Source organism: Centroberyx affinis, unplaced genomic scaffold (genome assembly GCF_046629955.1).
Source record: "Centroberyx affinis isolate AG114_WGS23_722 - 3 ecotype Tasmania unplaced genomic scaffold, CSIRO-AGI_Caff_v1 ptg000852l_1, whole genome shotgun sequence".
Taxonomy (NCBI): Eukaryota; Metazoa; Chordata; class Actinopteri; order Beryciformes; family Berycidae; genus Centroberyx; species Centroberyx affinis.
In genome coordinates, this window is record NW_027279446.1 from 413,348 (window position 1) to 421,490 (window position 8,143).

Consider the following 8,143-nt stretch of genomic DNA (forward strand, 5'->3'; position numbering starts at 1 on the left):
ATATTATGCATTCTAGTACACATGCTAATGAATGTGGGTGAATAAAGGAAAATGTGCAGTGCATTTTACATGTTTGAAAGTTGAGAGAGTGTACAACGTACTTAATACAATTCCCTGTTTTTGTTCTCATTACTGATACGCATGTCCTTCTGTATAGCTGCAGAAAGACTTTGGCCACCACACCATGCTTACCAAGAAGCATCATGGCATTGTACAGATGGAAAAACATCATCTAATGATAAGTGTTGCATTTTTTCACTTCATTATATTTTGGTGTAAGCTAATGTTTTCACTATTTTGACAATTACCCATATAATACATTGTCACCACATACCGAGGGAAACATTTCACTAATGTTGATATAAAAGAAGGACTAGGACTAATTCAACTGCTATTCAACTATTTTCAGACGCAGGACAGCTGATACAGATGGGGAAGCAGTGAGGAAGCAGAGGAAGCAGTGCACCAAAACATGAAGGATATGAATTTCACTGGTAAATTCTAGTGTTGCAGTATATTTTGTCATGTGGGGTTTCTGTATCTAGTTAAGTGCAAACAAGTTTACATTGATGTGCATGCTTACATCTTCTTCATTATGAACTATACTCTGCATGATGGGGACTATGTCGGTAAATAAGTAAGTCTGCAGTGTATTTTGTGTTAAAATATGTTATCACCACATGCTCATAGAAACATTTCACTAATAAAGATGTAAAAGGATTAGGGCTATTGTAGCTGCTGATGTACTTTTTTTACTTTTTCAGACAGCTGTTAAAGCAAGGTGAACACCGCGACGACGATGGCAGCAGCTCCAGTGAGGAAACAACGCACCAAAGTAAGCAGACATTGAGATAAAGGTTAGGAAAATAGGACAGCTAAACTTGTTCTCATTACTAATGTACATTTCCTTCTGTATAGCCATGGATTTGTCCAGATGGGAAAACAACATCTAATGCTAAATGTTGCAGTTTTTCTCTTTAGTATGTTGTAAAATAATGTTTTCACAAACAAAACATTTTAGTAATGTCGATATAAAAGGACTAGGACTAATGGAGCTACTGATGTTCTCTGATTATTTTCAGACACAGGACAGCGGATACAGATAAAGGAAACTGCCGACAACAGTGAAGATAGAGGACAGCAGCAGCTCCAGTGAGGAAGCAGAGGAAGCAGTGCACCAAAACATGAACACATTGAGGTAAAGGTTAAGAATTTCACTGGTAAACCCTGGTGTTGCAGTATATTTTGTCATATGGGGTTTCTGTATCTATTGAAGTGCACACAGGTTTACATTGATGTGAATCCTTATATCTTCTTTATTATGGATTGTACTGTGCAAGACGTGTGGGCAAGTGAAAGTGAGGTGTCTGCAGTGTATTTCATGTGTTTCAGAGTTTGTGTACAAGGTAGTGTGTACAGTTTTCTATTTATTGTAATTACTAACATGTATTTCCTTTTATTTAGTGTTATGACCCCAGGCCATAATGTGTATTTGTATTTGACTGTGGTTTTTGTGCTGTTTTCCCTGCCTGCCTGAGGGTGGTGCTGTTCACCCTGTTCTGTGTGTTTTCTCAGTGTGCCAAGTTGCAGTTAGTGGCCTGTGATTGGACGGAGACTGATGCCGCCTGCTTTAAAATGGCGCCCGCTGATGCCAGCTTCGCTCTCTCTCTTTTCCTGACTCCCGACCAGACTGTGCTGTGCTGCCTAGCAATCACCAATGTTAGGATTGTTAATGTGCCAATCTCTGTTGCACATACTGTAAATATCTTCTAAAAGAGCAGTCCTGGTAGTTGTAGGGGTGAGAAGCCTTTTCTTTTGACATCTTTTCTCCTGTTTATGTTAGGGAGGTAGGTAAGAGACCTGTATTTTCTTTTGTTTTCTTTTGATGAAGTTAGGTAAGATAGTTGTTAATACTATAGATTGTTTTGTTTATTGTTTTGGGCCGTGCTCTCCCCGACGCCTATTCTACCTTGTTCTGATGAATAAGTCAATTATGTTTGGACTGCATCTGCCGTGGCACTGGTCATCCTTGGGAGTGGGAAAATGGGGGAGTCACTTTTGTGTTGTGCTCAGTTTTCCCCTAAGCCGGGCGTAACATTTAGTTTCAGAAGAACAGTTTGAGCACCAGACCACTGTAACACTGATTTACTTCATCCATCAGAGTTCCAATCCACTGAAATCACCTACTTCTACTACTTCCTTTTTACTTCTGTGTATGTTACATTTTGTAATTTAATATTTGTTTACCCACTCTTGGCACTCATTGCATGCCTGACATTCCTGGAAAGGGGATCCCTATTTGTGAGGCCCTTCTTCCATTTTTCCCTTAATGAGATGTTTGTGGAAGTTTTTGTGTCCACATTGAGTATCTAAGGGGGGCATTCATTCATTGTATTGAAACATGGACTTTGCATTTCCATCCCTTGTTGAGTATTATGTTGAATTATGTTGCTTGACAGTAAATATGACAAATAACCTTTTTTGTTTTTTACTGAAGAAAAGATTTATAGACCACTACTTAATTTTTTCAAGGTAATACAGCTGTTAAAGCAAGGTGAACACCACATTGAACACCATGACGACGATGGCAGCAGCTCCAGTAAGGAAACAACACACCAAATTGAACAGACATTGAGATAAAGGTTAGGAAAAAACAGCTAAACTTGTTCTCATTACTAATTTACATTTCCTTCTATATAGCCATGAATATGTGCAGATGGGAAAACAACATCTAATGTTAAATGTTGCCGTTTTCTCTTTACTATGTTGTAAAATAATGTTTTCACCATTTCTGCAATTTTCCATAAAATATGTTATCACCACATAGACAGGGAAACATTTCACCAATAGTGATATAAAAGGACTAGGACTAATGGACCTACTGTCAGACACAGGACAGCTGAGACAGATAAAGGAACATGACGTGAAGACAGTGAAGACCACACTGAGGACAGCAGCAGCTCCAGTGAGGAAGCAGTGCACCAAAACATGAACACAGTGAGGTAAAGGTTATAATATGACTGATAAGGCCTAGTGTTGCAGTATATTTAGTCATGTAGTGTGTGTATTTGTGTAAGGCAACAAATATTCACATGTGCATGTTTATATCTTCAGTATTATGGATTGCTGTACGCATGGTCATGAGTGTGTGGAAAAATCAGTAGAGGGGAGGCATGCAGTGCATTTTGTGTGTTTGAAAGTTTGTATACAATGCAGTGTATACAGTTTACTGTTTTTGTCCTCTTTACTAATGTACATTTCCTTGTGTATAGCCACAAAAACAGTTTTCAGCATCATGGCAGGGTGCAAATGGGAAAACACTGACTAATGCTACAACTTGCAGTTTTTTCCCTCCATTATATGTTAAAATGTTTTCACTATTTTCACAATAACCTATAAAATATATCATCACCACATGCCCAGAGAAACATTTAACTAATGTTAATATAAAAGGATAAGCACTAACGGAACTACTTATGTTCTCTGTTCTATGTTCTCTGATTATTTTCACATACAGATAAAGGAAGACGATGACAACAGTGAAGACCACACAGAGGACAGCAGCAGCTCCAGTGAAGAAGCAGAGGAAGCAGTGCACCAAAACATGAACACAGTGAGGTAAAGGTTATGAATTTCACTGGTAAAGCCTAGTGTCGCAGTATATTTTGTCATATGGGGTTTCTGTATCTGTTGAAGTGCACACAGGTTTATGTTGATGTGCATGCTTATATCTTCTTTATTATGAACTGTACTGTGCATGATGTTGACTGTGTGGGTAAATAAGCGAGTCTGCAGTGTATTTTCATGTGTTACAATATGTTATCACCACATGACCAGAGACACATTTCACTAATGAAGATGTAAAAGAAAAATTTGGACTAATGAAGCTGCTGATGTTCTGTAATTTTTTTCAGACATGCCACACCTGTTAAACCAAAGCAAACATCACAGTGAATGCCACATTGACAATGACAGCAGCTCCAGTGAGGAATCAGAGGGAAGCAGCACACCAAAACAATCAAACATTGAGATGGAGGTTAGGAAAAATAGGGCAGCTAAAGCCTAGTGTAAAACTTTTTGTTTTCATTACTAATATTTCCTTCTGTACAGCCATGGATATGTGCAGATTGGAAAACAACATCTAATGCTAAATGTTGCATTTTTCCTTTTAATCTTTTCACTATTTGTAAAATTTCCCATAAAATATGAGATCACCTGATAGATAGGAAAACATTTTACTAATGTCGATATGAAAGGACTAGTCCTAATGGAGATACTGATGTTCTCTGATTATTTTCAGACACAGGACAGCGGATACAGATAAAGGAACATGACGTGAAGACAATGAAGACCACACAGGACAGCAGCAGCTCCAGTGAGGAAGCAGAGGAAGCAGTGCACCAAAACATGAACACATTGAGGTAAAGGCTATGAATTTCACTGGTACAGCCTAGTATCACAATAAATTGTGTCACTTGGGCTGTCGTTATTAAACTGCACACAGGTTTACATTGGTATGCATGCTTACAACTTCATTATTATGGATTGCACTGTGCATGTCGGTGAGTGTGTGGGTAAAGAAATGAGTATGCAGTGTGTTTCATGTGTTAAAATATGTTACCAACACATGCCCAGAAAAACATTTCACTAGTGAAAATGTAAAAGGATTAACAGTAATGAAGATTCTGATGTTCTGTTTGTTTGTTTTTTTCAGACACAGCACAGGCGTTAATGGACAGCAAAGACCACAGTGAACACCACAATGGCAACAGCTCCAATGAGGAAACAGCATACCCAAACAAGCAAACATTGAGATAAAGGTTATGAAAAATAGCACTGCTAAAGCCTAATGTAGACGTTTTTGTCACCATTACTAATGTACATTTCCTCCTGGAAAGAAATACATTGGTATTTCAGGTGGTACAGGTGGGAAGACAATGTCTAATGCTAACTGTTGCTGTTTTTCTCTTTGCTATGTTGTACAATCATGTTTTCACTATTTCCACCATTTCCCATGAATTATATTATCACCACATAAACAAGAAACATCATCTAATTTCAATATAAAACAACTAGAACTGATGGAACTACTGATGTTCTCTGATTATTTTCAGGCGCAGGACAGCGGATACAGATAAAGGCCAGTGAGGAAGCAGCACACCAAAACAAGAACACATTGAGGTAAAGATTCTACATGACACTGGTAATGGGAAAATTATACTTCCATATCTATACACACTGGAGCATCGCTCTCAGTACAAAGCATGTGTGTTGTTGCCCACAAAGGATCTCGCCATAGCTTACATACAGCTCTCCAAAAATTAAACTACACAATGTGATGCACGACCAGAACGACAGTCATTGGCCTGCTTCATATTTCCTCCTACCTGTATCCAGTAGCTGAGAGACAGTGTGTGGAGTGCTGCAAATATATAGATCTGGAAAACAGTTCATTCCCAAATTAGAAAGATTACTACATGTAACTGTATTCATGGTGAAAAATATCCCAGAACTCAACTCTCACAGAATGTAAACACTATGACATCTCCTGTTATTACTTCCATCCTAAAAAAAGAACACAGCTGCCATATAGTATTTCAACGGTATACTGTACAATCACCAACACAGAACCATAAATGCTTAGACCAATCACAGCACATGTTGTAATATGTGGTCTCTTCATCTAAGTGCGCACAAGTTTACATTGATGTGCATGCTTATATTTTCATTATTATACATTGTACAATGCATGATGGTGACTATGAGGGTTCTGTGATAGAACTGACTCTGCAGTGTGTTATCTGATTATTTTCAGGCTCAGGACAGCTGATACAGATAAACTAAAAAGATGACAACAGTGAAGACCACACAGAGAACAGCAGCAGCTCCACTGAGGAAGCAGCATACAAAAACAAGAACACATCAAGGTAAAGGTTATAGAAGTCACTGGTAAAGCCTAGTGTTACAATTTATTGTTTCATATGGGGTGTCTCTATCTATTGAAGTGCACACAGGTTTACATTAATGTCAAAGCTTGTAGCTTCATTATTATGGATTGTACTGTGCATGATGGTGACTGGTACATTAATGAAAGATTTCTGCTATGTATTTCATTTATCCTGAGTGTGTACAAGGTAGTGTAGAACTTTCTGTATTTATTCTAGTTACTAACACATATTTCCTTTCATTTCTTTTCAGAAAAACACATTCCACACCAGACCACTGTAACACAGATGTACTTCATTACATCAGACATCCTCCCCACTGAAATCACCTACTTCAACTTGTTGTTTTTATTCTGTGTATATTCCATTGTATTATTACTAGTAAATATTTGAAGACAAGGTCATTTGTTCTCTTGAACCAGGAGCTTAGACCTTACAAACCTTGTAAACTAGTATGTTAAAGACCAACAAATATAAATAAGTCTTGACACCAAATATGACAAATTACCTTCTGTTACTGTTTTCAATTTTACACTGAATTAACAACTGTCTGGCTATATTCTCTTTTTACTGTATACAATATGTTATTAAATGGCTTTGAAATAAAAAATAAATGATCACATATAGTGCCATGTCAGACTTATCCATATAATGGTACTATCTGTTGAAAAAAACATTTTCAAGCTACCACTCAATGTATATGTATAGACTTAGCTGAAACATAAACTATATTATAGAAAAGGCTAAATTTTGTAAAGACAATATAATTGTGCTTGCTGCCCTTGCAACAGTCCCTTAGACTTGGCGTTCATTAGTTTTGCTAAGAAGTGCAGCATTGCAATTGTTAGCATTTTGCTAGAGTGTTAGGAGCAGTAGTAGTAGTACTAGTACTGGTAGTAGCAGCAGTACTACTAGTAGTAGTGGTAGTAGCAGCAGTAATGGTAGTAGTAGCACTTTCACTGGCACTAGGTCACAGAGAACCAAATAGAGGGATACAGAGCTGTGTGTGTATCTTACACAGTGAAAATACACTGTAAAGGATTCAGTCCAGGATTCAGCAACAACACTGCTCTCACAGCGGTATAGCCTATTCAAGTGAGCATTTATTTTACTTGCTAAAAGCTGTCTGGGTCTCGGGTATTTCTGGCCAGCAATAAACCTGTTAAGCCGTAATTACGAAAAATCGCGATGGAAGATGGTCTATTTACAGAAGATATGAATGTCGTACTGTTTTGAAAACATGGGGTCTTCAGCTGTCAGAATCTGTAAACCAGTAGTATCTTGTCCAAACTACGTCTTATTAGGAAGTATTGTAACGGTAACGTTGTACAAATATAAACTTCATAAATATAAGAGCGAGTTGTGATTAAAAGATCCGGTATAATTTTCTCGTCAGTCTAGAATAACATGCTTGATACAGCTGGAAACTAGAAATTCAGAGCTTTCCAATGACCCTAAACGCACCACGATTTCAAGGATACAACGTCGGAGACGGGGAAACTTTGCAGTCAAACTTCAGTCGCACTAATATAAATCTATCTTCTTTCCAAAATATTTCCCCAAGGCTTGTGTTTTTTTCGCCAAAAACGGCAGACTTCAACAGGACCAACGGGAAGTACACAGCGATCGTCAGAGAGGTTACCAGCTAGACTGAATTCCTCGATGACGTTCTATATTAACCCCTTCGTCGCCATCTGGTGGCTGTATTGAAGTACTGACACCCATGAGCCTTACCATTCGATGCGCATCAGTATTCATATTACTATTTCACTGTTTTTGGGAGATTTATATTTTTTGTAACATGGCTACATGGAAATAAATACTGTTTTGAAGTAAAACTCCCAGTCAACATATAAACAGTAAACGTAGCCAAAACATGGACACCAACTGAGTATATCTTTGCGTTGTATATTAAATTGTCACATAACTGTTGTATAGCCTATTAGTGTATTTTCATCAAATGCACAGTCACCGTTGTAGTCAAACAGTAGGAGAAGACATTCAGTTGCATCATTATCCATGGGATCTTGGTTATAATGGTGATATTGCCTTTGAAATTTAGATTACATACTAGGCAAGGATGAAAATAGTATTTTTTCCTTTATTGCAGCTCCATTTACTCTGGAATGGTAACAGATATAGGTTTACTTACATCATATTCCATAGCTTTTTACCTATCAACAGAGACCAGAAATATA

General features: G+C 37.7%; 2 long non-coding RNA genes across 2 annotated transcripts; both read left to right on the plus strand.

Moving 5' to 3' along the window:
* Positions 1-412: 412 nt before the first annotated feature.
* On the plus strand, positions 413-1,194 carry LOC139645380 (uncharacterized). Its single transcript, XR_011695234.1, has 3 exons — positions 413-494; positions 765-835; positions 1,083-1,194. It is a non-coding gene; the product is annotated as an uncharacterized lncRNA (long non-coding RNA).
* A 711-nt stretch (positions 1,195-1,905) lies between these two features.
* LOC139645379 (uncharacterized) lies at positions 1,906-6,408 on the plus strand. Its single transcript, XR_011695233.1, has 9 exons — positions 1,906-2,642; positions 2,889-3,002; positions 3,518-3,618; positions 3,915-4,036; positions 4,301-4,421; positions 4,715-4,820; positions 5,115-5,181; positions 5,816-5,927; positions 6,199-6,408. It is a non-coding gene; the product is annotated as an uncharacterized lncRNA (long non-coding RNA).
* Positions 6,409-8,143: the final 1,735 nt, after the last annotated feature.